The sequence below is a fragment of the Hyperolius riggenbachi genome, chromosome 12 (genome assembly GCF_040937935.1).
Source record: "Hyperolius riggenbachi isolate aHypRig1 chromosome 12, aHypRig1.pri, whole genome shotgun sequence".
NCBI classification, from domain to species: Eukaryota; Metazoa; Chordata; class Amphibia; order Anura; family Hyperoliidae; genus Hyperolius; species Hyperolius riggenbachi.
This window is the reverse complement of record NC_090657.1, coordinates 183,746,600-183,773,975: the sequence shown is the minus strand read 5'-3', so window position 1 is coordinate 183,773,975 and position 27,376 is coordinate 183,746,600. Positions and strand designations below refer to the sequence as shown.

Below are 27,376 nucleotides of genomic sequence, written 5' to 3'. Positions count from 1 at the left end.
GGTTACAGTGCAGTGGCCTTCAACTTCTGGTAGCAAAACTGAGCCACGGTGGGTGATTGGAGACCCGTTCAAAGATGGTGCAGGCACAGGAAGGCTGCAGGGGGCTGATAGAAGCCCCACGTATGAGAAACAGTTTTTTTGGGGGGGAGAGGGGCTTGGGGGGGTTGCACAATACAGGTTTCCTTAAGGCTACTTTCCCATCAGGACGTTGCGTTTGCACAACGTGCCCCTAACGCAACGCATTGTGCACTATAACTTGGACGTTATATAGTGCTTTCTATAGCCTTGCATTTGGTGCGCCGTTTTCGTCGCACAGTGATGGAATGGAAACGGCGCATGCGTTACATATAAAAAAATACATTACTGAGCATGTGCAACAGAAGTAACGCAGCAGATTCATTGCTAAACGCACAGCATGCAGCACTTTCTAATAACGCCTTACATTACACACAAACTCAACGTGTGCAACGTGTAGCAGGTAAAAACAGCAATTTTTGTTCGCTTCAGTCTCTCTTTAAAAGGTAATAAATAGTGCAGCCTCCACATACCTCTCACTACAGTTGTCCTTTTAATACGGAAGACCTTCCAGTGCAAGCAGCTGACAGATTGCCGGTGCTGTATGTGAAGGTCGTGGCAGTGAAGGGGTTACATTAATCACGCCTCACATACAAAATTCTGGGTAATTTACTCTGAGTTCCAGAATCCTTTGGGGGAACTTTTCACTGCTGACTCACTGACTGGGCTACAGTATTTAATCTGTGAGCTCACGCTCTTCCTGTAAGATCTGTTTGTAAGAAAGGCCTCATTGAACTGCCAGGAGAAATATTCTCAATGCACTTTACACTGCAGAGCTGGGTGGGAGTGTCTGAAGACTGGGAGGGGGCGGGCAATGATACACAGACAGAGTAAGGGAGGAAATGATGTCAGGATTGGCTTCAAGATAGACACAGACAAAATACAAGGATTTTCTCAAATTTTTATACTATAGAAAAATCACTAAAATCAAAATGTGGGCAGTGCAAAACATAGGTTATGTAAGCAGAGCAAGTATTTATTTACTTATATATGTGGGTATTTTTCTGAGATAGTATAACTGACCACTCCACTTAAGGCTGGGTTCGCGCAATGGGTTTTGCATTGTGCAATAATTCAGCTGTGAACTCAAAGATTTAGGCAAATACCACACCCCTGCCACCCATCCAGTTATGAAGACCACAAAGAAAGTACCGTGAATACTCATGGATAGGGATGGCAATGCTTAGGAGAAATCAGAGAGAAGCATGTGATCAGCTTGATCAGCTGATAAGGTTTGTAAGGCTCTGACTTGCTGCTCATAATCATGTGCTAAAGCAGGAAGTCATAACAGCAAATCAAAAGCTTACAAATCTATCAGCTGATCAAACTGATCACATGCTTCTCTAGAAGTTCTCCTAAAGCACTGCCACCCCTATTCATGGATATCCCAACCCCATCACTTTTGGCCTAATAAATAAGCCAAATGCAGTGACTGCCTCCCCAATGTGCTTCCCTAGTCCCCCATGCAGAGGAGTGAGCTGCAAAGCACAGCTACGTCTCCTCACTCCAGCTTGTGCCCTCATGTCTCCCCAGGAGTATCATAACTCACCACTATTCACTGTCATGTGACCACAGTGCCCCTGGTGCTCTGGTGGAGAGTTACAAAGCTGCAGGGGAGACACAAGCAGGGCCGATTCTAGTTACAATGACACCCCTGGGCAAAATTTTACCTGAAGTGACCCCCTTCGTCAGGCCAGTACAAGTGCCAAAGTATCAGTAGCCAGCAGCATTGAGTGCCTCCTCCTGTGCTAAATAAATAAGATTGTCTTTATTGAGGTCAGCCACCTCATATTTTACGTTTTTAGTGTTTTTAACCTAATTGTATACATTCCTGGGCACCTTTATACCTGCACTGACCATATAGTGACTGGTTAAGGGCATCGCCTATAACATGGGAGACCAGGGTTTGCATCTGGTTAGTGTTAGTACCTATTCATGGCAAGACCTCCTAACACTGCAGGGTGGCCCCTTGAGTGTGTCCCAGTGGCTGCTGTAGCTCTTGAGCGCTTTGAGTCCTTCAGGAGAAAAGCGCTTAACAAATGTTAGCATTATATAGGGGGACACAGGAAGAGCCATTGGCTGTTGCTGTGCCACCCCTCCCACTCTCCATGTGGTCAGTGTAATGATTGGCTATTCCCACATCACCTGCCTGTTTTCCCCCTTTGTGGTCAGTGTACTAATTGATTTTTCCTCTGTCCCCCATGTGGTCAGTGTACTTTACCCCTTTTATGTCCGCTATAAGGGCTTACAAGTGTTACATGCTCATACCTCCCAACATTTGGTCATCAGACAGCAGGACACTTAGGCCACACCTCTAACCACACCCCCTAATCCTCTCTCTCCCCAGTGTCCGGGACACAAGGGGGGGCAGCGCGGGATAACGAGAGGGCCCCCTCAAATCGGGACAGTCCCGACGAAAACGGGACGGTTGGGGGGCCTGCATGCTTTGTATAGGTAGTCACTCCTTCCAATGCCCCATGGTGACTCTTGTCTCTCTGTCCTCAGTGACCCTTGAAAGTGACTCAGAAGTGACGGCATCCAGCACTCCGGCTCCAGGCATTTATTGACTCCACACATTCCGGGCCTTGGACCCAGCAAGATAAGAGGAGCGGCCGAGTTCCCAGCCTGGAGTGGTGATGCTGAGCATGGCAAAGTCCGGGCCTGTGACGAGAGCGTACAGAGGCCTGCCAGCCCTTCTCAGCAGCAGTGTGAACAGTGTGCATGTAACACCTGGACTGTTTGTTTTCCTATATGTAGGTCAGAGGTGCTACAGAGATACTGGAGATAATGGCCGATGGGTACTGATAAGACCGGGCAAAATAGCATTGCAAAAGTCACCAGGGATTCCAGTAATCATCCCAACAACTGAAGTGCCCTTTGCACTGTAAAATCAATAACTTTCTCAAAGTACAAGCGCAACTCTTTCTTAAAGGGAACCGAGCACCTGTGTGTCCCGAGCTTACACAACCGATCATCATCAGTTTTATTTTAAAAAATGGAAAATCGATTGGTTTGATTGTATCGTGTATGGCCACCTTAAAAGGAACTCAAGGTGAGAGCGATATGGAGTCTGACATGTTTATTTCCTTTTAAAGAGGGATTGTCCGCCATAAAATCAAATTCCATTTACCCACTGGACTGTGTTTATTATGCAGCCTGGAACCCCACCCTGCATTGCAAGCACTCCAATCTAATCAGAAATGTTTCGGCTGTAATAAACCTTATATCAGTCAGACTGGCTCTGTTTGGTACATTGCCCATATGCGGCTTCCGGTATTTAGTGGCACTTGATTTGGCCTGAGGAAGTGTGCATGGTCCCACGAAACATGTTGCCTGTGCTATGCACTAATAAACAGTTCATTTTATGTGAACGTGTCATCTGTCGAGGTAAGCCAACTCAAGCTTTCTTATTTTATTTGTTTTTAGAGCATTTTATACCTATTGGGCGTCTCTTTTCCTTGTTCCAGGAGAGGGAAGCTAGTCACCTCCCCTCCCACATTCCTGCTCCTCACTGACTGGCTGAGGGCAGTTCATTGTGAGATAAGGCTTACATCTGCCCTTGCTGTGCTCACATGTTTACAAAGCAAGCTAGCTATGACAGAGCAGATTCTATGAGAAAAAAATGTAAGGGAGGAAATGACATCAGTATTGGCTTCAGTCAGAGGAAACCAATGCAAATGCCAGGAACAGAATTCTCTTTATTTACTATATAAAATTCACTGAAATAAAGACGTGGACAATACAATACATCTGTAAGTAGTGCAAGTGCTTATCTACTTATAAATGTTTTTTTCCCCTGGCATAATATGGCTGACCCTGCTGCTTTAAACAATGCACATTGCCTGGCTGTCCTGCTGATCCTCTGCCTCTAATACATTTAGCCATAGACCCTGAACAAGCATGCAGCAGATCAGGTGTTTCTGACATCATTGTCAGATCTGACAAGATTAGCTGCTTGCCTCCTTTCTGGTGTTATTCAGACACTACTGCAGCCAAATAGATCAGCAGAGCTATTGTTATTAAAAGGAAATAAATATGGCAGCTTCCATGGGTCTCACACCTCAGGTTCCTTTTAACATACTTTGCCATATGCAATACTCTTTTTCTCCAGAGTTTTTTCCTTAGTGATGTTTTCACATCTTACCAATAAAATGCATTTTAAAAAACCAACAAGCAAAAAAATTACTAACAATTATTTTGAGAGTTTATTGAGTAAAGGGGCCATCATTTAATGAAAAAGGAGAAATCTATAATGAAGCATTTTATATTTTGCACATATGTACATTGTATATTGTGTACGCATAAATATGTATCAGTGTTCCTATTAACATTGTATGATAAACATTTGTGTAATAAAGTTGTTAAATGGCCACCCAACTTATGTTTTTAACAAGATGTTTTTTAATTTTTTTAAATAAATAATAATAATAAAAAAGATATCACATCTCAGTTTAATTATTGCATCCATTCAAATACTTTAAGTTAGCGCTAGCGTTTTGAAAAGTGCTCAGAATCGCTCTAGGTGTGCACCAGCCCTAAGGGCCGGGTTTCCATTACAAAGAGATGCGAATGCGGCTACCTAGCCGCATCGCATCACTTCCGCATCACTTCCCGATGCGGAAGTCGATGGAGGACATGGGACGCGGCTGCGGGCGGATGCGGCTGTGCGAAAATCTGCAGCATGCTGCAGATTCTCGGATTGCTCCGCACCGCTCCACACAACATGCACGCAGTGGAAACTCTTCCATTGACGTGCCTGTGTTTGCGGAAACGGGCCCTTAGACATACAGGTCAAACTCCAGCCTGCCGGCCAAATTTGGCCCACAGAGCTATTCAATTTGGCCCACAAGTGGTTTCCCCACTTTGCATTATGTTTGGCCCACTCTAGACCACCAGGGAAGCTATATTGGAGGTGAAGCCCTAGAACACCAGGGAAGCCATATGAGGGAGGTAGGAGGGAAGCACTAAACACTAGGGAACACTGCATACCGCCCAACTTTTGGAGATGAGATAAAGGGACACTTAACCCACGCCCATGCCACACCCCTGGCCACGCCCTCAGCACGCCTCTAGTCACGCATACCATAAAGATTTCATAAGAAACATGTTGTTTTATAATTCAAACCACACTGGTCCTTTCTATCCTGGTTCGTTTTCCTTCATAGTAACATTTTAAAATTAGTAATATATCAATTTATAGATTGGGAATAAAGTTTATAGTCAATCAAACACATTTTTAGTATAGAAATATATATATTTGCATAGAAAGAGGGACAAAGTCCTGAAAGAGGGACAAATGAGGGTGAAAGGGGGACAGAGGGACAGGGCTCCCAAAAAGGGACTGTCCCTCCGAAAAAGGGACAGTTGGGAGCTATGGAACAGTATAGGGGAGGGAGGGGGCCACAAGACACCAGGGGAATGTATCAGGGAGGGAGGGGGCCATTAGACACCAGAGAACTGTATAGGGAAGGGCAGACCACTAAAACAAAGAAATAATAGGGAACTATATAGCGGAGGGAGAATCATTAGACACCAGGAGACTGTATAGGAGAGGGAGGGCCACTAGACACCAGGAAACTGTATAGTGGTTGGAGGGGGGCCACTAGACACTAGGGAAATGTATGGCGGGGGCTACCTAGTACAATTGAACACAAAGAGGTATATCCATGGGCCTCAGTGAATGGCCAGTGTATACAGGGGAGCCACAGACTATGGTAAGAGGTCCATCAAGCCTCTAAAAGGGCATGCAAGCTATACAACCCACAAATCTAATCTGGTCTCAACCCTTTCTCTGGGATTTTTTCCCCAAATCTTTAGTTTTTAATGGAATAACAGTGATACAGCATGATAGTGAGCACATTTCGGGTACATGCCCTTTGTCAAGTGCTTCACAGCACTTGAGCCCAAAACTTTGTGCTCGCTATCATGCTGTATCACCATTCTTCCAATAAAAACTAAAGATTTGGATAAGAATCCCAGAGAAAGGGCTGTGGAGTGGGTACAAAAATAATCCGACTCCTTTATGGAAACGCAGACTCCAGCTCCACGTACCCAAAATTGCTCTGACTCCGACTCCTCGACTCCAACTGGACAGCCCTTGCAAGGCTGTGGAGTCGATGCAAAAATTATCCAACTCCGACTCCTCAGTTTATGAAACCACCGACTCCAGGTACCCAAAATTGGTCCGACTCTACAGCCCTGTGGACAACATTGTTCTTTTTTGTATATACTGTGCCGCACCCCGCCATTCACCAATATTCTACTATAAAAGTGTAAAGAAGGATTGTAAAATACTGGTATTAGATGCCAATAATTTACTACAGCTAAACTTAACCCTGCTACCCGACGCCTACCCACTCCCCTCCCCCGCACTCACACAAATGCCCTATCTGACCCCTAATCGTCCCCCCTCCCCCCACTGCACAAACACTCAACCTGACACCTAACCCTAACTGCACCCCCCCCACACACACACACACACACACACAGAACCTACCTGAGGCATAATTTATCGGGCGCTGCCATAGGCACCCATTGAAATAGCTTAATTGAGGGGTAATTTGGGTGAGGCAGGGCATGGCATCTAAATAGGGCCTCGCTATAGCCACAATGCTATAGTGAGCTACCCAAGCAGACGAACCCCGAATTACATCTCCCTTCAAGTTGCTACAACTTGGATAAGGAATAGTAATTAACGCTGCCAGGAATTTTACCACTTTTCACTCAGCTCACTCTGTGCCTTTTTTTTCTGCAACTTTAATATCGCAGGCCACTGCGCCTGTGTGGCCCTGGCCTTGCGAGTCCTCACTCCCGCTCATATCGTCGGGTCCATCCTGCGCAGGCGCAGTACGTAGTGCAGTGGCCCGTGACATTAAAGTAGCAGAAAACGGAAGTGATCCACGGCGGGGGACCGGAGGATCATATTTTTCCCAGCGTGGGCACGGGATGTCTGCAGGAGGCTGGTAGAAGCAGGTAAGGTAAGTTCAACTTTTTTTTTAACACTTACAGTTGTTCTTTAGGGCTTGTTCACACCTAGGGCGTTTTGTGTTTTTTTTTTGTTTTTTTTTGAGGGCTGGTGATTTTTAAAAACGCCCTGAAATCACTAGTGCAATGAATCCCTATGGGATAGGTCATACCAGCGCGTTTTGTCCACTTTTTCCTCTCAGCAAAGCACCGCATGTCGCATTTTCAGGGCGATTTTGCTACTATGGAAGGTATGGGAAATGCGCAAAATGCTCACAAATCGCTTTATACGGCGATTATCCAGTGATTGCGTCCACACTTTTAAGAGTAAATACATTGTATATATTCTTTTCAGGGTCAAAGAGTTCACTTCCTGAGTCCTGACTTGCGTCAGGAAGTGAAAAAGCGCTTAACACAAAATCATAGCATGCAGTGGAGCTCCAGGGGGGGGGGGGGGTGTGGGCACGCAAAAAAAACGAAAACTCTAGTGGGAACACAGCCTGAGGAAGGGTGGAAATATGCTGGGCTGCACTCAGCAGGACTGAGGAAGGAAGAGATATGCTAGGCAGGAGTGAGGCAGGAGAAGATATGCTGGGCAGCAGCCAGCAGGACTGATGCAGGAGGAGATATGCTGGGCAGCAGCCTGCAGGAGTGAGGCAAGAGGAGATATGCTGGACAACAGCCAGCAGGACTGAGGCAGGAGGAGATGTGCTGCTGGTCAGCAGCCAGCAGGAGTGAGGCAGGACTAGATACTGGACAGCAGGCAGGAGGTGATACTGGACAGCAGCCGGCAGGCAGGAGGCAGGAAGTGATACTGGACAGCAACCCCGGCAGGAGTAAGGCAAGAGGAGATATGCTGGGCAGCAGCTGGCAGGAATGAGGCAGGAGAAGATATGCTGGATAGCAACCCCTGCAGGAGTGAGGCAAGAGGAGGTACTAGGCAGCAGCTGGCTGGACTGAGGCAGGAGGAGATATGCTGGACAGTAGCCTGCAGGAGTGAGGAAGGAAGAGATACTGGGCAGCTGCCAGCAGGAGTGAGGCAGAAGGAGATACTGGACAGCAACTGGCTGGACTGAGGCAGGAGGAGATACTGGACAGCAACCGGCAGGGCTGAGGCAGGAGTAGATATTGGACAGCAGCCTGCAGGAGTGAGGCAGGAGGAGATACTGGGCAGCAGCCGGCAGGACTGAGGCAGGAGGAGATACGGAGATACTGGACAGAAGCCTGCAGCAGTGAGGCAGGAGGAGATACTGGACAGCAACCGACAGGACTGAGACAGGAGGAGGTATGCTGGGCAGCAGCCAGCAGGAGTGAGGTAGGAGGAGATATGCTGGACAGCAACCGGCAGGAGGAGATACTGGGCAGCACCCGGCTGGACTGAGGCAGGAGGAGATACTGGACAGCAACCGGCAGGGCCCGGCTGAGGCAGGAGGAAAAAATGGACAGCAGTCTCCAGGAGTGAGGCAGGAGGAGATACTGGGCAGCAGCCAGCAGGACTGAGGCAAAAGGAGATACTGGGTGGGCAGCAGCCGGCAGGACTGAGGCTGTGGCAAGAGGAGATAATGGGCAGCAGCCGGCTGGACTGAAGATATACTTGGCCACAGTTAGAGCAGCATTGAAAGGGTTGAGCAGTGGCTGCAACTGCTGCTGGAATGTTAGGAGGAGAACACACAGGCCACAAGGAGCAGGAGCCAGAGGTCATCCCTAGGGTCGGCCAGCTTGTTGTGGTGTGAAAACACTGCAGCATTCAGCTAGAGCGGGGGTCAAACTTTTTCGGTCAAGGGACAGGTCACCATACTTCAAAGTAATGGGGGGCCGGAGTCAGTGCAGTTTCTAGGCTAAAATGCACCCAGGGCGAGGGTGTAAAAATTGCCCCCCCCCCCCCCCCGAAGCAAGGTATGGGTGCCCGCAGTGTAGGTTAGCCAGGTCTAGTTGCACTCAGTATAGATTCCCCCAGAATAGGTACCCCAGTATAGGTAGCCAGCTATAGGTCCCCCCAGTATAGGTAGCCAGCCATAGGTGAGCCAATATAGTTGTCTCTGGTATAGGTTAGCCAGGTAGGTGCCTCCAGTATAGGTAGCCAGTATAGTTGCCCACAGTATAGGTTAGATAGGCAGGCGTCCCCGGTAGATAGTTAGGTGCCCCCAGTACAGGTTAGCTAGGTGGGTGCCTCTAATATAGGTAGCCAGAATAGTTGCCCCCAGCATAGGTTAGATAGGTAGATGCCCCCTGTATAGGTTAGTTAGGTAGGTGCCTCCAATATAGGTAGCCAGTATAGTTGTCACCTGTATAGACTAGCTAGGTAGGTAGGTGCCCCCAATACAGGTTGGATAAGTTAATGCTCCCACTATAGGTTAGATAGGTAGCTGCCCCCCAGTATAGGTTAGGAAGGTGCCCCCCAGTATAGGTTAGATAGGTAGGTTCCCCCCAGTATAGGTTAGATAGGTAGGTGCCCCCCAGTATAGGTTAGATAGGTAGCTGCCCCCCAGTATAGGTTAGATTAGGTAGCTGCCCCCTCAGTATAGGTTAGATTAGGTAGCTGCCCCCCAGTTTAGATAGGTAGGTGCCCCCCAGTATAGGTTAGAAAGGTAGGTGCCCCCCAGTATAGGTTAGATAGGTAGCTGCCCCCCAGTATAGGTTAGATTAGGTAGCTGCCCCCTCAGTATAGGTTAGATAGGTAGCTGCCCCAGTATAGATTAGGTAGGTGCCCCCCAGTATAGGTTAGATTAGGTAGGTGCCCCCCAGTATAGGTTAGATTAGGTAGGTGCCCCCAGTATAGGTTAGATAGGTAGGTGCCCCCAGTATAGGTTAGATAGGTAGGTGCCCTTGGTATAGGTTAGATTAGGTAGCTGCCCCCCAGGTTAGATAGGTAGGTGCCCCCCAGTATAGGTTAGATAGGTAGCTGCCCCAGTATAGGTTAGATTAGGTAGGTGCCCCCCAGTATAGGTTAGATTAGGTTGGTGCCCCCCAGTATAGGTTAGATTAGGTAGGTGCCCCCAGTATAGGTTAGATAGGTAGGTGCCCCCAGTATAGGTTAGATAGGTAGGTGCCCCCAGTATAGGTTAGATAGGTAGGTGCCCCCCAGTATAGGTTAGATTAGGTAGGTGCCCCCAGTATAGGTTAGATAGGTAGGTGCCCCCAGTATAGGTTAGATAGGTAGGTGCCCCCCACGATAGGTTAGATAGGTAGGTGCCCTCGGTATAGGTTAGATTAGGTAGCTGCCCCCTCAGTATAGGTTAGATTAGGTAGCTTCCCCCCAGGTTAGATAGGTAGGTGCCCCCCAGTATAGGTTAGATAGGTAGCTGCCCCAGTATAGATTAGGTAGGTGCCCCCCAGTATAGGTTAGATTAGGTAGGTGCCCCCCAGTATAGGTTAGATTAGGTAGATGCCCCCAGTATAGGTTAGATAGGTAGGTGCCCCCAGTATAGGTTAGATAGGTAGTTGCCAACCAGTTTAGGTTAGATAGGTAGGTGCCCCCCAGTATAGGTTAGATAGGTAGGTGCCCCCCAGTATAGGTAAGATAGGTAGGTGCCCCCTCAGTATAGGTTAGACTAGGTAGTTGCCCCCCAGGTTAGATAGGTAGGTGCCCCCCCAGTATAGGTTAGATTAGGTAGGTGCCCCCCAGTATAGGTTAGATTAGGTAGGTGCCCCCCAGGATAGGTTAGATAGGTAGGTGCCCCCAGTATAGGTTAGATTAGGTTGGTGCCCCCCAGGATAGGTTAGATAGGTAAGTGCCTCCCAGGATAGGTTAGATAGGTAGGTTCCCCCCAGGACAGGTTAGATAGGTAGCTGCCCCAGTATAGGTTAGGTAGGTGCCTCCCATGATGGAGGGGGGAGCCGCAGCCGCGGGGAGGGCAGCCCGACCTCTCCCTCCCACTCCCCGGGCCGCCCTCCGTGCGATCCCCTCTCGGACTGCAGAGTAATGCGCAGGGAAGCGCTGTGCATAACTACTCACCTCGCTGGCTACAAACGCTGCTCTCTCGCTGCCAGTCTCATCTCTCCATACACGCTGATACACACACATGCTGCTTCCTGTTTAGCAGCGTGTGTGTATCAGCGTGTAGGCAGAGAGGAGACTGGCGGCGAGAGAGCAGCGCTTGGAGCCAGCGAGCATATGTTGAAATTCATGAGGCTCTCTTAGATTTAGAGCAAAATCTTGATGACCCCACTCTTGCTTCAGAAGCAAGATCTCTTTCTGTAATGATGGAAGACTTCAGCTTCATTGTCACTCTCATCATATGGTACGATCTTCTGTTTCAGGTACACATTGTGAGTAAATCCATGCAGTCCAGAGACATGGAGATTACACGATGCAATAATTTGTTAAAAAAATTACACTGAATTTGTTAAGAAATTTCGGGATTCTGGATACGAATCTGCAAAGATTGCTGCCAAAGAAATAGCCTTGGCCTTGGACATTGAAGCACAATTTACAAGGAGAAAAAGGCCTAGGAAGAAAAAAAGGTTGTTATGAGAGTCAAGATGAACCTATTACGGATGCAGAAGAGCTTTTCAAAATATCCGTTTTCTATCCCTTGGTTGACAACATGACTGCTTCACTGGAAAGGCGCTTCGCTCAGCTATCTAACCACAATGAACTGTGGGGCTTTCTGTACAATATTATGTGTTTGCCGGAAAATGATAAACTTCAAAATATGTGCAAGACATTAGAAGCCATTTTAACCCAGCCTGCAGTGGTAGACCTTGAAGGGAAACAGAGTGACATTGACGGTAAAGAGTTGTTTGAAGAGCTCAAACATATTCAGCCAATGATTTCCCAATCTTCAATTACACCGCTTGAAGTTTTGAAACTCATAAATGACACACAGTCACATGACCTTTTCAGAAATATATGGATTGCAATGAGGATTCTGCTGACTATTCCCATTACAGTTGCAAGTAGTGAAAGGAGCTTCAGCAAACTTAAATTGATAAAAACCTATCTACGTACCACGATGACGGATGAAAGGTTATCATCCCTTGCAATTCTTTCCATCGAAAGTGACTTAGTTGAAAAACTGGACTATTCAGCAGCTATAGATGCTTTTGCAGCTGCAAAATCTAGAAAGGTGGATTTCTCCTAAAACCTTGTCCATCACATTTGTTGAACAGTTTCCAGAAATCAGAATATGCTCTCTCTCAATCCAATTATTTTGCCCATATGCCATTGTCACATGTCCTTAGATCACAATATTCGACCATTCCACCTATCCTTTCAGAGTCTGTCATATTCAATATCCTCACTGGTCTTTCCCCTAAAAAAATGATCTCGTTATTATGTTCTGCTATTATGTTGCCAGGTGCTACCTGCAGAGCCTATATTAAAAAATGTACTTGGGAGGAGGAAGTTGCAACTCCTCATCATCCAGCAGACCAACCTTCTTCTCCCAAGTACATTTTTTTAATATAGGCTCTGCAGGTAGCGTCTGGCAACATAATAGCAGAACATAATACTGGGATGATGAGGAGTTAGAGAGTGCCCTCTCTGCTGTGGTCCAGGTCTCACAACACTTGCCTGATGGACTTCTTGCACTTTACACACTCCATATAGCCCATCTAACTCTGGTAGCTCTGCCTAAATACCACCAAAGCTACTCAGAACTTTGCCCTTAAAGTGACTACATGGGTTCAACTGTTGGACCCTTTGAAAAAGACTTGATCTGGTTGGTTAATGCTATTCTCCTGTATACAAAGCACTTTATCAGGCAAGAGATGTGCATTATTATTTTTTCAAAATTCTGTTGTTTTGGAAGCATCCCCTGCATACTTCCATATGAGCACCACCATCTATGCGTTAAATATTACTTTTTTTTTGTACATTTACTTGCATGTGCTAGTTATTGACTGTTAACGTGACATTTTTTTTTGTTGGTTTTGCACATGATGGATAATTGTATTTTATGACACTATGGGCCATATGCAATTCTCTTTTTCCCCTGAGTTTTCTCCTAGGAGAAAAATGTTTAACTTTGATTTAAAATAACTTATTAGCACTTTGCAATGGAAAAAAGTATCAAAAAGTAGGTAAAAAGTACTATCAAAATTATTTTGAGTATTTTTTTGCTTGCTGGTGGTATAAAAGGGATTTTATTGACAAGTTTTAAAATATCACCTAAGAAAAAACTCAGGTGAAAACGTGAATTGCATATGGCCCCTTGAGCTTGTTGGTTAGTCTGTAGGACTACTTTTTTTAAGTGTATTGCCTACCTTTATACTACAGTTCTCCAGTATCACCCTGCCTGCACCTTTTAGTGAAGTGTTGTAATTTATTAAAAAAAAATAAAAATGGTAAGTTGGTTTCAAGAAGCCTTTTGACATGATTTCACTTAGCAGCTCTGATTTTGGGGAAGGAGGGTGGGGGGGAGGTTGGGGGGGGGGGGGCATATTTTTGGACTCTCGAACTGGGTGAAATTTAGCCTAGAAACTGCCCTGGTTAGAGGCTAGTGATGCGTCACTCTAGGCATCAAGTCCCCTTCCCTATCAGATGCCTGTCCTTGTATGTGTGTACAAGGCTTAAAGTGAACCAGAGACGAAGCACCCTCATGAATTTTACCATATATATCAGTGGGAACTTTAGAGAAAACACCTACCCTGCTCTCTGTTTCATCCTTCTCTGCTCAGCCTGTTTGTTATCAGCCCTGATAAAATCCCCCACTGAGCATTCAGTCTGGCTTTGCTCAGGAATCATTATAGCTGAGTCATTATAGCAGAGCCAGAAGGGGGCAGGCTTGGGCTTGAAAAGGCATCAGTGAAGACAGACTCAGCTATAATGATTCCTGAGCAGAGCCAGACTGAATGTTCAGTCGGGGATTTTATCAGGGCTGATAACAAGCAGGCTGAGCAGTGAAGGATGAAACAGAAAGCAGGGTAGGTGTTTTCTCTAATGTTCCCACTGATATATATGGTAAAATACATGACGGTGCTTCGTCTATGGTTCACTTTAAGAAAAAGTCTCTTGTGTTAGAAGATAGCGCTAAACAGTGTAAAAACCTTTTTTTAGATAAACTTTCAAAATGCAGAGGAAAGTTGGATCGCTTCTCTCTCAGCTCACCTCAAATATCTAGTTCTAGAAGGCAGTGTTACACAACGTAGTAATTTCCAGATTACTCTGGCCTACCCCCCCCACACACACACACACACACACACACACACACAAGTGATTTCAACCCGCAGCTGAACTAAGGTCCCCTACCTTTTGTGTCCCCACCTCTCCCTCTAGATTGTAAGCCTTTGGGTAGGCTCCTGCTCCTCCTCCTTATGTCTCCTATCTGTTCACGCTCCTCCATTACTGTACACCCATCCTATGGATCTGACTGAACTCGGCTTGCCTAATCTCCATGCTCCCATCTAGTGACTGACTAAGCATTACCTTGTACTCATGCTGTGCTGCGTGATCTGGTTTCCATATATTCCTGTATTATTGCTGTATGTCACCCCTAAATATTGTCTGTAACCTTAACTAATGTCCAGCGCTGCGTAATATGTTGGTGCTTTATAAATACAATAAATAAATAAAATCACACATCATCATAAAAATGTGTACTTAAAATTCAGGATATTCCCATAAGCAGCTGCTTAGGATCTTCATATAATGGCACAGATGATCCACCACCACACCGGATGGGAATGGACTCACCAAATCAAAGGACCTAGGTCGGCATACACCTTAAAACACTAGGCAGTTTCCCATCACACTGGCTTAGCCAGTAACAAACCGGTAGACTTCAGCTAGAGCAGGGGTCTCAAACTCGCGGCCCGCGGGCCATTTGCGGCCTTCGATACAATATTTTGTGGCCCTCGCCGGCAAAAGCTTCCTTATAGTTCGCTTCAGTGCTCCCAAGAGATCCGCCACATCCCCGCCGCTAAACGAGGGCTGCAGAGCCCCCAAATCGCCCAGGGGGCAATCCGCCGGCATTTCCTGGAAGGGGCAGAGCTTTCAGCTTCAGCTCTGCCCCTCCTGACATCAATCGCCGCACGGATCGCCGCCTCTCCCCGCCCCTCTCTGTGAAGGAAGAGTGAGAGGGGGGGCAGAGGCGGCGATGCGCCGCGATTGTGAAATTCCTTATGCGGCCCAGCCTCTTTCTGACTTTGCCTCCTGCGGCCCCCCAGGTAAATTGAGTTTGAGACCCCTGAGCTAGAGTATCCTCATTATATCGTAAAACTAGATATCCTTGCAACTATAGCCTTGAAGTAAAAAGCCTTGACTAGTATAAATCCATACAATTTGTTTTATCTCTTAAACAGTTGTACACTTACAAGCTTTGTGGAGATAAATCCACATAGAGTTTTAGGAATGGGCCCTGTATGTTGGGCACTGGCCGGCTCTGCTGAAGTTCCTTAAGTAGCCGGTGTGCTACAACCTCTGGGACACCACTTGGACAAATCTACTCCCTTCTCCTGGAGTAGCAGTAGGATATTGTACCGTGTTAGCCATCAGTAAAAGCAAGAAGTTTTAAATCAGGATGATACCATGTATTGGCTAACTGAAAATAATAAGAATAAGCGAGCTTTCAGCTTTGTAGCCTTCGTTGGGCTTTGTCGGGCTTTAACAGGATTTAAAGGGAACCAGAGAGGATAAAAAAAAAGGTTTTATACATACCTGGGGCTTCCTCCAACCCCATACGTACGGATCGCTCCCACGCTGCCGTCCTCTGCTGCCTGGATCCGCCGGTACCGGCTCCCATCATTGCCGCGAGTCGGCCAGTCGGCCGGCGGACGCGGCCGATTCTCCGCATCACACGGAGCTCCCTCTATAGAAGTACGCATGAGGCTGCCTACTGCGCAGCTGCATGCGTACGGGTATGGAGAGAGCGCCTGTGATGCGGACAATTGGCTGCGTCCGCCGGAAGTGATGGGCCCAGTACCGGCGGTTCCAGGAAGCGGAGGATAAAGGCGTGGGAGCGATCCAGGCTTATGGGGCTGGAAGAAGCCCCAGGTATGTATAAAAGGATCCATCTGAAAATGGCGCCTGCGAATAATGGTGCACGGTGTTGCCGCTAATCCGTTTGCCACTTATCGCTATTTAACGTTAAAGCCTTATTGTTATTTAACGTTAAAGCCTTATTGTTATTTAGCGTTAACACACAGAACCCTCTCTGTACCTATCCCTAACCCCTAAACCCCCCCTGGTGGTGCCTAACCCTAACCACCCCCCTGATGGTGCCTAACCCTAAGACCCCCCTAATGGTGCCTAACCCTAAGACCCCCCCTGGTGGTGCCTAACCCTAAGACCCCCCTGGTGGTGCCTAACCCTAAGACCCCCCTGGTGGTGCCTAACCCTAAGACCCCCTGATGGAGCCTAACCCTAAGACCCCCTGGTGGTGCCTAACCCTAACCACCCCCCTGGTGGTGCCTTACCCAAAGACCCCCCTGGTGGTGCCTAACCCTAACCACCCCCCTGATGGTGCCTAACCCTAAGACTCCCTCCCCCCCAAGTGGTGCCTAACCTTGACAGTGTTACATTAAATCCATTCACCGTTTTGCAGTTAAATAACTTCTGCAGTTTGGCTTATGTAGGGCACTATTGATAAATAACGTTACTGTGGGCAATAATGTCTGCTGTTTGGCAAATGAACGTCACTATTGATAAATAACGTTAGTGTGTGCCACTATTGATAAATAACGTTAGTGTGTGCCGTTTTCCTTCTTTTTTCCCTGTGCACCATTATTATGCAGTACTAACGATAAATAGCGATAAGCTTATCTTTTTAATGCGGCGCCATTTTTATGCATAGGCACTGTGCGCCATTATTCACTGATCCGGTATAAAAGCTTTTTCTATTTTAACAAGCCATTCCTCTCTGGTTCCCTTTAAGCACGACGAAGGTTGCAAAGCCGAAAGCTCGCTTATTCTTATTCTTTTTAGTTAGCCCATAAATGGTATCATCCTGATTTAAAACTTCTTGCTTCTCCCTGAGTTACAAGCTCCCACTTCTGCATCCAGACCCACTGAAGTCTACTGCTATTGTTACCGGCTAAGCCAGTGTGGTGGGGGACAGTGTTCCAAGGTGTATGCTGACCTGCATATAGGTCCTTTGATCTGGTGAGTCCATTCACATCGGTTGTTGGGGAGGATCATTATTATTATTATTGATTTATAAATCGCCAACATATTCTGTGGCACTGTACAAAGTAAGAAACAAACATGGGGTATAAAATAATACAAATAATAGTATACACCAATATACAAAATACAGAATCGGTACAAAGTACAGAATTGGTAGGAACAGTGACAAAATTAATATGAATAAACATGTAACAAAATCCAAGACACAAAATGGTGAGAGAGCGAGCTTGCAATTTAGAGGAATGGGGAGGGGGAAGGAACAAGAGGTGGGGTAGTATAAAATATTCATACCTAGGCTAGAGGCAGTGTTAGGTTAGGTTATCTAGTAGGATTAGTATGCTTGACGGAAAAAGTGATTTTTGAGGGCATATTTAAAGATAAAAAAGATTGGAGAGTGACGGATGTGTTGTGACAGAGGATTCAAGAGGAAGGGTGAAGCATGTAAGAAATCTTGTATACATGAGTGCAAGGAGGTGATTCTAGAGGACGACAAAAGAAGGTCATGTGCAGATCTGAGATTGAGGTTGGGTTGGTATCTGGAAACTAGCACACCTGCAACAATTAGGGCTCTTTCACACTTGGACGTTGCGTTAGAGGGGACGTTAAGGTGGCATAACTTCCCCTAACGCAACGCATGATGGTGGTGGTAGAGGACGCTACATAGAGCCACGTTAAGCAGCTCTTGATGTGTCTGTGATGCGTACTTTTTGACGCATGCGCCGGTGGAGACCACGTGAGCGGAACACTTCGCATCACGCGGTCCCGCCAGCCAATCGCTGCACAGAGCGGCCGCTCCAGGAAGTAAACACTGCACGTCACACAGTGCAGTGAATATTAATTAGCCATGTGGCTAGGGGCACTAGCGGACTCTCCCCTCCACCTCCAACATAACTGAGCATGTGCAAGCAGTCTAACGCGGCTAAAACAGCGTATAACGCACAGCATGCTGCACTTTCACAGAACGTGCAGCTTGTTACAATGTAACGCAACGTGGGCACTGTGAACAGCCCATTGATTTTTCATTACTGCTGCGTTACAGGCTACTCTAACGTGCGCCTGTAACGTCCCACTGTGAAAGCAGCCTTAAACTTCATTTGAATTACGAGTAATCACTCGTGATTACTCGTAACAGCCTCCGGTGATCATCACTGGTTGTGTAACACTACCTTCTAATACTAGATATTTAACCACTTGAGGACTGCGTTGTTAACCAGGCCATTTTTCATAAATTGGGCCACTGCAGCTTTAAGGGCTCACTGCAGGGCCACAGAACTCAGCACTCCCCCCCCCCCCTTTCTGATTGTCTGATCGCTCCCCCAATTTTCTTATTTTTTTACTAATAAAAATGCCCATTTTTTCCCCCTCCCTCCCCCTGTCAGCCTATCACAGCGATCGGCTGTGATAGGCTTTAGCCTATCACCGCCGATCGCTTCTCTGTCCCCCGGGGGGTGGACAATCGCTGCTGGGAGACTGAAGGCGGAGCTTCACCTCCCAAGTGGAGATGCGCATCAGCGTTCGCACTCTCCTCCTAGCCCCATAGGAGGCCGTTCACGCCAATCTGCGCGTGGAGCGGTCCTGGGGTTGCCGTCGCATTCATGCCAATTGGCGGGGAGCGATCGCAAGAAGTTAAGAAAAAAATCTGACGGCGAAATGTTTATCTGGGCAATCTGCCAAAATCACTTTGTTTTTGATTGTCCTCTTCACTCAAGTTCAGTTTGACAGAACTCTCAGTACAACCGAAGATAGGAAACAATATTAACACCATTTTAATTAATATATATCCGAGAAGGACAGTATATTTACTGGAGCGCGAAATAACTTCTTCATTAATGAGCGCTCGCGCTGCACCAGGGGTCAGAAGATCACCTCGATGAGAAGGTATTAATGGAAAGCTCTGAAGAATGCGGACAGCCTGTTTAGTTATTCCGTGGGTTCAGTTAGACCGCTGCTAAAAATAGATGGATCGTGACGCACAGCGGCGGTTAAAAAATAAAGAGAGGTTACGGTTTCCAAAATCCGCCGGACCAAAACATTGAATGGGCATTTTAGCCTGGATAATGAATAATTCATTTGGGTTGGGAGCTTATTTTAATTCAAGCCTCTGTTGACCTGATTGAACCGCAGTTCTACCAAGTACAGATTTATCTTACGAGAATCTTTTTACGAGCGAGGTCAGCTGGTGCGTGGGATACGGGCACAATAAGGAAGGGGAACCACAATCGCCTGTGCAGAGGGAAAGGGAATGTTTTCACCATTACTCACACTAGCTGTGCAGTGCACTTGTTCACCTTTCCCCTGATACTCCAAATGCCAAAAGTGCTTTCAGTTCTGAGGCTCCATGGTGATTCAGCAGGCCTGGATTTACCTCATATTTGCCTATAGGAACAGATGTCCTGCCACTCTAGACTTCGTCCTCCATGAACCGGCAAACCCCTGCCGAACCGCACCGCAAGTGTGCTGGCTGGCCCAGCTGTCACTTCTCACTTGCTTCCTTTACCCGTCATAGGTAGCACAGGTGCCCCTTAGTATTAGGTATCCAGAAGTACCCTCAAATATTAATTAGGTAGAGGTGCCTCCAAGTATTAGGTAGCTAGTGATGCCCCTGAATGAAATGAGATCTCGTCAGTGGAATGCAGAGTAACCTCTCATTTGCACTCATCAGCACTCTGCACAGGGAAGGAGGGAGGGAGGCGCCAGGGGAGGGGAGGGAGCCGCCTTTCCATCATCAGGCACCTGTAGGCACGTGCCTACAGAGCCTTATGGTAATTCTGGCCCTGTGAGTCAGTCCTGAGTCTATGCATACCTGTGATCATCATTTATATGTAAATATGGTAGGAGACTTTACAGCACACCTGTACAGAAAATATTGAATGATATTAACTATATAAGTAAATTGTGAGCAGTGGAAAATTTTAATCAGATTTTGAGAAAATTGAATTTAATTGTGCAGAATAGATGATCAGTTTCTTGATTTAACCGCTTGAGGACTGTAGGATTACACCCCCCCAGTGATCAGGCTATATTTTACAACTCAGGGCTCTGCAGCTTTAAAAGCTCGCTGCAGGGCCATACCACTCAGCACACAACTGGATTTTGTCCCTTTTTCTTGCCACCAACAGAGCTTTCCATTGGTGGCATCTGATCATTGCTGCTATATCTTTTTGTTTTTTTATTTATTTATTTTAATTATTATTATATTTTAATAAAGGCGCCTATTTACTTTAAATGTAACTACCCGTCATCCCTCCCTCTCCCCCCCCCCCCCCCACCCGAGAGCCAATCAGTGTGATCGGCTCTCATAGGTATTAGTAGCCAATGGAGGGGAGAGCTCAGAGTTAGATAAACAATTTTTTTTTGTTTAGCTCCGTCATTCAAGTGAGTATGCGCATAAGCGCGCGCGATCCCCTGCAATCTCTGGGGGAGCTGTTATCAAATTCCTTTCACACTTTACTGACGCCAACAGACCAGTGAACCATGAAGAGAGGGGGGATTCCCTCACACTATGTCTGTTGACCCTGTGTGTGAGAAAGCTCTCACTGGCAGCTGCCTGTGTCTCTGACTGATCTGCCTGTAGAGAGCAGAGGAGGAAATGTAAAACTTATGTGCAACATAAACATCTGTAATTGTGTGTGAAACCTGACACCAGAGGCTTTTCATATGCAGTAGTCTGACATGCAAAAACAGTATAATATTGAAACAGAGATTCAACTTTGCAAATGAAACATTCCAAAATCTACACACAATAAATTAAAGCTTTTGCCTCTGATATTTAACATTAAAAGTAGTAAAATGTTTACACAGCTACTTAGACATTATTTGCACATTGTCATTTTACAACACTTGGTTTGATAGTGTTCCTTTAACTTCCCTGGTGGTATGATTATTTCCGGATTTTAGGGTCTTTTCAGCACGTTTCAGACCCTAAAATCAGGCAAAAAAATCATGCCGCCAGAATGACTGCAGCAGCCCCTGCACTCACTCACCTCCCTGAGCACCAGCGCTGCAATTTTCTCTCTGTCCTCTGGGTGGCACTGTAACTCTGTAGTGAGATCACTGACAGTGACCTCACCAGAGTGATTCAGAACCTCAGAGGACAGGAAGGGGAACAACCACTGATGTCTGGATCCCCCGGGAGGGGAGTAAAAACACCCGCTGTGTGCTATACTCGGCATTGAGTTCCCAGCAGCTAGCCTGAGGGTAGCTCAGGATTACCGCCAGGGAGGTTATAGGGAGTCTGAAGCTAATATGAAAAAAAAACCCAGATACTCACCTAAAGAGAAGGAAGGCTCTGGTTCCTATAGAGCCGGGGTGTCGTTCTCAAGTACAAAGAGTGCCAAAATTGAACACTGGGACCAAGTCGCGGGCCGACCTCAATGTCTAGTGGCCACCTCCCTCCCTTATAAAGTTCCCTGGTGTCTAATAGCCCTCCCCTCCATCCCCTATACAGTTCCCTGATGTTTATTTGTCCTCCCTCCCTCATCTATACAATTCCCTGATGTTTGGTGGCCCTCCCTCCCCTATACTGTTTCCTGGTGTCTAGTGCCACCCCTCCTTCCCCTATACAGTTTCCTGGTGTCTAGTGCCACCCCTCCTTCCCCTATACAGTTCCCTGGTGTCTAGTGGCCCCCTTCCCTCTCCTATATAGTTCCATGGTATCTAGTGCTGTCCCCCTCCCCATATGGCTTCCCTGGTGATCTAGGGCGTAACCTCCAATATAGCTTCTCTGGTGGTCTAGAGTGGGCCAAGCATAATGCAAAGTGTGGAAACCACCTGAAGGCCAAATCTGAAGCCTCCGAGGGCCAAATTTGGCCCACGGGCCGGAGTTTGACATGTATGTTTTAGAGCATTCCCATTCCTCTTGCAGTCCCCTTATTCCTGCGCTGGAGCCCCAATACCAGTCTCCAACCTAACTAGGGATCCAGCGCTGGAACGCGGGGACCATAGGTGGAATAGGAAGACTCTATAGAACCCAGAGCCTTCCCTCTCCTTAGGTGAGTATCTGTTTTGTTTTCTGTTTTTTTTGATACTCGCTAGGCTTCAGGCTCACTTTCAGTGGTAGAAATCTATTATGACCGCTCATTAGAGGGAGTAGTCACTGGTGGTTGTTGACATGTAACAGCAGATGTGAAAGAAATGTTGAAAATCCTCAGGAGACCATAGCCTCTGGATATGAGCTTCTCCATTTGCTGAAATACTTGTCAGATTCTCATCCCAAAAAAATAAACAACTGTTGTTTACTTTGGAGATAATAAGATTCCACCCCAAACCCTAACATCTTCATCTGGCATCAATATCAATTATCTGAGCTGAAAGAAAGCTCAATAATAGATGATTTAGATTCTCAAGAGAGCTATTTGCTGGATCTTGGATGCATCAGATTTTGGGCAGAGACAAACTGCCAAGTGCTTTTTTGATCCGTCTTTTGTTAAAAAAAAAAAAAAAAACTCTCATTGACTTGCATTAAAATCTCGGTAAAATCATGGCAAAATATCCAGGGTCACAGTTTTACATATTTTAAAGAAAATCTGTAATCAAAAAAGTAGATCTGAGCCCAATTGGGACCGCTCTACCGCACAGGTGTGTACCGTCTTCGCAATAGAGCAGACCTGATCGGGCTCAGCTATTTCCACCGGAGCTCGAGCGGGTAGCCACAAGTGTGCATGTGCGCACGCAGCATGCCAACAAGGAGATTGTCGGGGGTCCCAGGGCTCGATCCCCTCTGCTTGGAGGATGTGGGAAGCCTCTTTAGGATCCAAAAGTTACTCCCACCCAAGGTATGCGTCCCCCAGGGGCACTTTTCTTTTTCTTACAGGTACACTTTATGCTGATCCTTTGCCTCTAATACTTTTAGCCATAAACCCTGAACAAGCATGCAGCAGATCAGGTGTTTCTGACATGGATCCTTCACAAGGTGGCCTGGTAATTCAGCCAGTCGGAGGCCAGTCGGCACAGGCGCAGTCTGGCTGCGCTCAGATCATCGGGTGCGTTCTGCGCCCTCGCAGTTGTACAGTGCAGGTGCAGAACGCTCCCGGCAACAGAAGCGCAATGGGGGCGCACAGGTGGGAAAGCTGCGCATGCACAGTTCCCCCTGATTGGCTGAATTACCGGGCCGCCTAGCGGAAGTGGACGGCGTGGGACCAATGGCCTGAAGGGGGCTGGAGGAAGCCCCAGGTATGTATATATTTTAGTCTGTTTTTTTAATTTTTTTAATCTCAGGTTTACTTTAAGGGAATTAGAAATCATTATGGTCAGAGTTCTTTACCAGGAGGGGGTCAGAGACTGCAGCTTCCGCATTAAGGCCTCATTCACCGCTTGTCAGCTGCTCCCGTTCACCGGGCCAGGTGCGGGGTGTTTCAGACGATGCCATTTAAATTGCACTCGATTGGCCTTCACAGCCGGCCGGCTGCCAACGAGCTACACTGCCCGTCAAGCACACAGTTCAGCCTCCCATTTAAAAGAGGCCTAACACATTTTCATTAACCTCCTCCTCTCTCGATCGGTTAGCAAAAACCTGTGTTATTTCTTATGAATGCTTTGCTGCTTTTAGACCAGGGTGATGCTTGTATTGGAGGACAGAGACTTCGGGCAAATACTGACGTCAGGTGGTGACATCGGCCATCCTGGCCAGACTGCAAAATAATCAGGGCGTTAAAGCACACCTGTCATGTCTCGGCATCTCCCAACAGGTACATAATGATTGCTGTTACACCGTGACTCCCAGCCTTGCCAAACTAGCTTTTATAGTAAATGTTGACCTGAATGGCAGCACGAAACTCTCTCCATGGGCTGGTGGTGACCGAGTCATCGCACAGAGTGACCCAGTCCGCCTGGGGATTATGGAGGGTATGTTTATGTCTGGGGAGGAAGGAAATTCTCTGGCTGGCTTGTTCAAACCAGAATTCTACACAAATGAAAGTTCACAGGCTTCATTACATGTTGTCGGAGTGTCAGACCACATGGGCAGCTTGAAGTCCTGCCACTGAGTCATCCAAGCGCTCGCTGGCAGCCACTTCATACGCAGCGGTAACACTGGCCGCACTGTGCTGCACACCAGACAGCTGCCAGGGAGGGTAAATCACTCATAAGCACAAAATTAAACTCGCCCACGTAGCTCACGCCTAACACTTTCTGCTTTCCCTGGTCACATAGTACAGCCGAGAACAATCCTTAGTGCCTTTACTGGTGAGATCACGTCATAGTCAAAGCGGACCTGAACTCAGAACTTCCTCTCTGCTCTAAAAGATAAGCAACAGCGTAATAGCGTTTAAAGAAAAAACATTTCTTTGTTACAGCTCATGCAAATCCTGTAATAAATCTGCAGTGTGTCTACCTCCTGCTTTCATGGAATCAGACCTAGGGTTAACATCCTGTGTTTACAAATTAGCTGCTATGCCGAGGCAGTCACAGCTCCTGAGCTGACACAGCCGAGAGATCAAATTACAGTTGTGATTAGTCACAGATGACGGGGGACATGCTAAACTCTCTAAATACATACAGGGTGCATTTCTTTCTGTTTTCCTTCTGTCTTGTGCAAGAGGTCAGGTCCACTTTAAAGAGGCACTGTAGTCACATATTGTAGAATAGAGAAAATGATTCAGAATACCCACTTTTACAATGAATATCCTGGTATTAGCTGTACTGCTGTATATTGGTATGGAGCTCCGCCCTCACACTGAGTCCTTAGTGCTTTTACTGGTGAGATCATGTCATGGTCTTCACCTCCCTGGCGGTGCATTTCTGTCTGGATTTATGGGTCTGAAAGTGGCCACATCTATTCCCTAACATAGTCATGTCCTACCATATTATTATTACCGTACATACTGGCATATAAGCCGACCCGCGTATAAGCCGAGGTACCCACTTTTCCCTTACCAACCAGGAAAAAGTAATTGAGGACAATATAAGCCCCCTAGTATAGTCCACTCCACAGTAGCCATATGTGCCCCCAGTACAAGTCAGCCCCCCTCCCCATAGCCAGATGCGCCACAAGGATGATAGTTATGTCTCAAGACACCACTAGATGGGGTCATAGAGATGAGACAGCAAATGCCACACAGGAAGAATCCCCGATCATTGCAACACTAACACGCTGCTTGCACACTCTGCTCCACAAGCCAGGGAACACAGGTAGTCTTGAGCAGCGCACTCTGTACACCATGTTGCAGGGGTTGGGGGGCACAGACACAGCAGGGAGGCAGCAGGCAAGAGCAGAATCACTAGCACACGACCCTTGCACTCCTCTGCCAGTAACAAAACCTGCTCCACCATCCGTTCTGCTCTACTGACTTGCATATAAGCCGAGGGGGTAACTTTTCAACACATTTTGCTGAAAAATTGGTGACTCTAATTCTGGGACTGCCCCGGGTAAACTGGGATTTCTGGTCACTGTGTGTTATGTGGGAGGGAGGACGGAGGAAATGTTAAAACTTGTACAGACTGTTACTTTCCCCGTATAGGAGAACAATATGCCTTTTATTGCATTTTGCCCGGTAGTTTCACTTTAAGATATAAAGTTAATTGCATTCTGGGAAGTTGGAATCTAGGTTGGCATCACAGATTCATGGAAAGTCTCGGCACACGATGTGCTTCCTCCCACGTGTACCGTGTGCTTATTCTACACAAACAAGAGTGTATTTCCCAATCCCAACATGGGTGAGCTCCCTGGGCCTGCCTGGCCATGCAGCACAGCTTCACCATGACTCAGGCTGCTAATAGCATGGAAATGGGACTCCTGGAGACGTGCTTTATCATCATGAGAATAGGTGCCCTGCAGGGGAGGCGTGATTCACACCTAAATCGCACCTTGCTCTACGCTGAGCGTGGATAAAGTGCACCTGCAACTCAGCCACAAACAGAGCTGGGACGAGGTCCCCCACCCCTCCAACCCCAGCCATCACACACTGATTGATATTAGACTAAGAGGCGCTCCAGGGCCCCCAACCCCATCCCCCCCCCCCCCACAGCACCTTAATCTCTAGTTATCTGGCTTGCAGTCACTGCTATTTTGTTATTTCTCTCTGCTTCAAACACAATAGGGCAATGGTAGCTGAGGGAGTTGTGCGCCCCCTCCTACACTGCGCCCTGAGGCTGGAGCCTCTCTCGCCTGTGCCTCGGCCCGGCCCTGGCCACAAAGTGTACTTCTGGTCACAGAACTAGGAGAGTATGGCTTTCCAAGTTGCTTGGCTGAAAACAGCCTATTATTCATAAAGATTGTGTTCTTTAACCTCCGTAGCGGTAGCCCGAGTCATGCTCGGTCTAAAAATCCGCAGCTCAGGGCGGTAACCCCAAGCCTGATTTGTGGTAGCTGCCGGGAGGTATGTGCAGAGCCTGTGCACAGCGGGTGTTTGTAACTCACCTCCCCCGGGATCCAGACATTGGCAGCCATTCTTCTTCCGATCCTTAGAGGCTTTTGATATTTCTAGTGAGATTGCCGTCTGTCGTCATGATGATAGGCGGTGAACTCTCTATAGGGGTAGAGTGCCACCCGGAGGACAGAATGAGAATTGCAGCGCTGGATCGAGGGGAGGTGAGTCAGTGCTGGGGCTGCTACAGGTCCATCCAGTGGTATTTTTTATTGCCTGCTTTTAGGGTCTAAAAGCTTGTGAAAAAATTGCACTGTTTTTAGACCCTACAATCAGGAAGTAATCATACTGCTAGGGAGGTTAAAGTGTACCTGTAGGGAAAAAAAGTGCCCCTACGGGGTACTCACCTTGGAAGGGGAAATCCTCTGGATCCTTCTCTGGCCCGTTCCAGAGCTGGGACCCCTGAAAAACCACTTTTCGACCTTTGTCGACAGCTTGTGCATGCGCAATAGCTCGTCTTTCTTCATTTTAAGCTGAGCCTGATCGGGCCATGTCACTGTGCATGCACGAGCCGTCTGCACCTGCACAGCAGCACAGAACCAATCGGACTTGGCTTTTTCTGCTGGAGCCCGAACAGGTCCATGCTACTGTGCAGGCACTGTGCTGTTTCGGAGGTCCCAGTGCTGGTGGTGGAGGACTGAGAAGGCCTCTAGACGAGGGGCATTGCAAACCTAAAGCCTGAAATACATGAGTATTCTCCTTCTCCTAATTGAACCTGATTCTTTAGGGACACACAACTCTCTCAGTTAGTCCAAAACACTCCCTCTTTTGTCACATGGGTATGCAAATAAGTGCCCCGTCAATAGAAGCCACGCCTCCCTGCTGATAGCCAGCCTATCATGGCTGCCTGTCAGTCTTTTGTAGGATGGCTTTGGCACAATTGAGGAGTGAGCAATAAGCATGAGGCTGT

At 47.2% G+C, this 27,376-nt stretch overlaps 1 protein-coding gene across 2 annotated transcripts in view; it reads left to right on the top strand.

Annotated features, from left to right (window-relative positions):
- Nucleotides 1–4,465, top strand: part of CYP24A1 (cytochrome P450 family 24 subfamily A member 1) — a 146,178-nt gene extending 141,713 nt beyond the window's left edge. For both annotated transcript variants that reach the window (XM_068261896.1, XM_068261895.1), the window contains one exon: nt 2,581–4,465. The gene's annotated coding sequence lies outside the window, so the exon portion shown is untranslated. The remainder of the gene's footprint in view (nt 1–2,580) is intronic.
- Nucleotides 4,466–27,376: the final 22,911 nt, after the last annotated feature.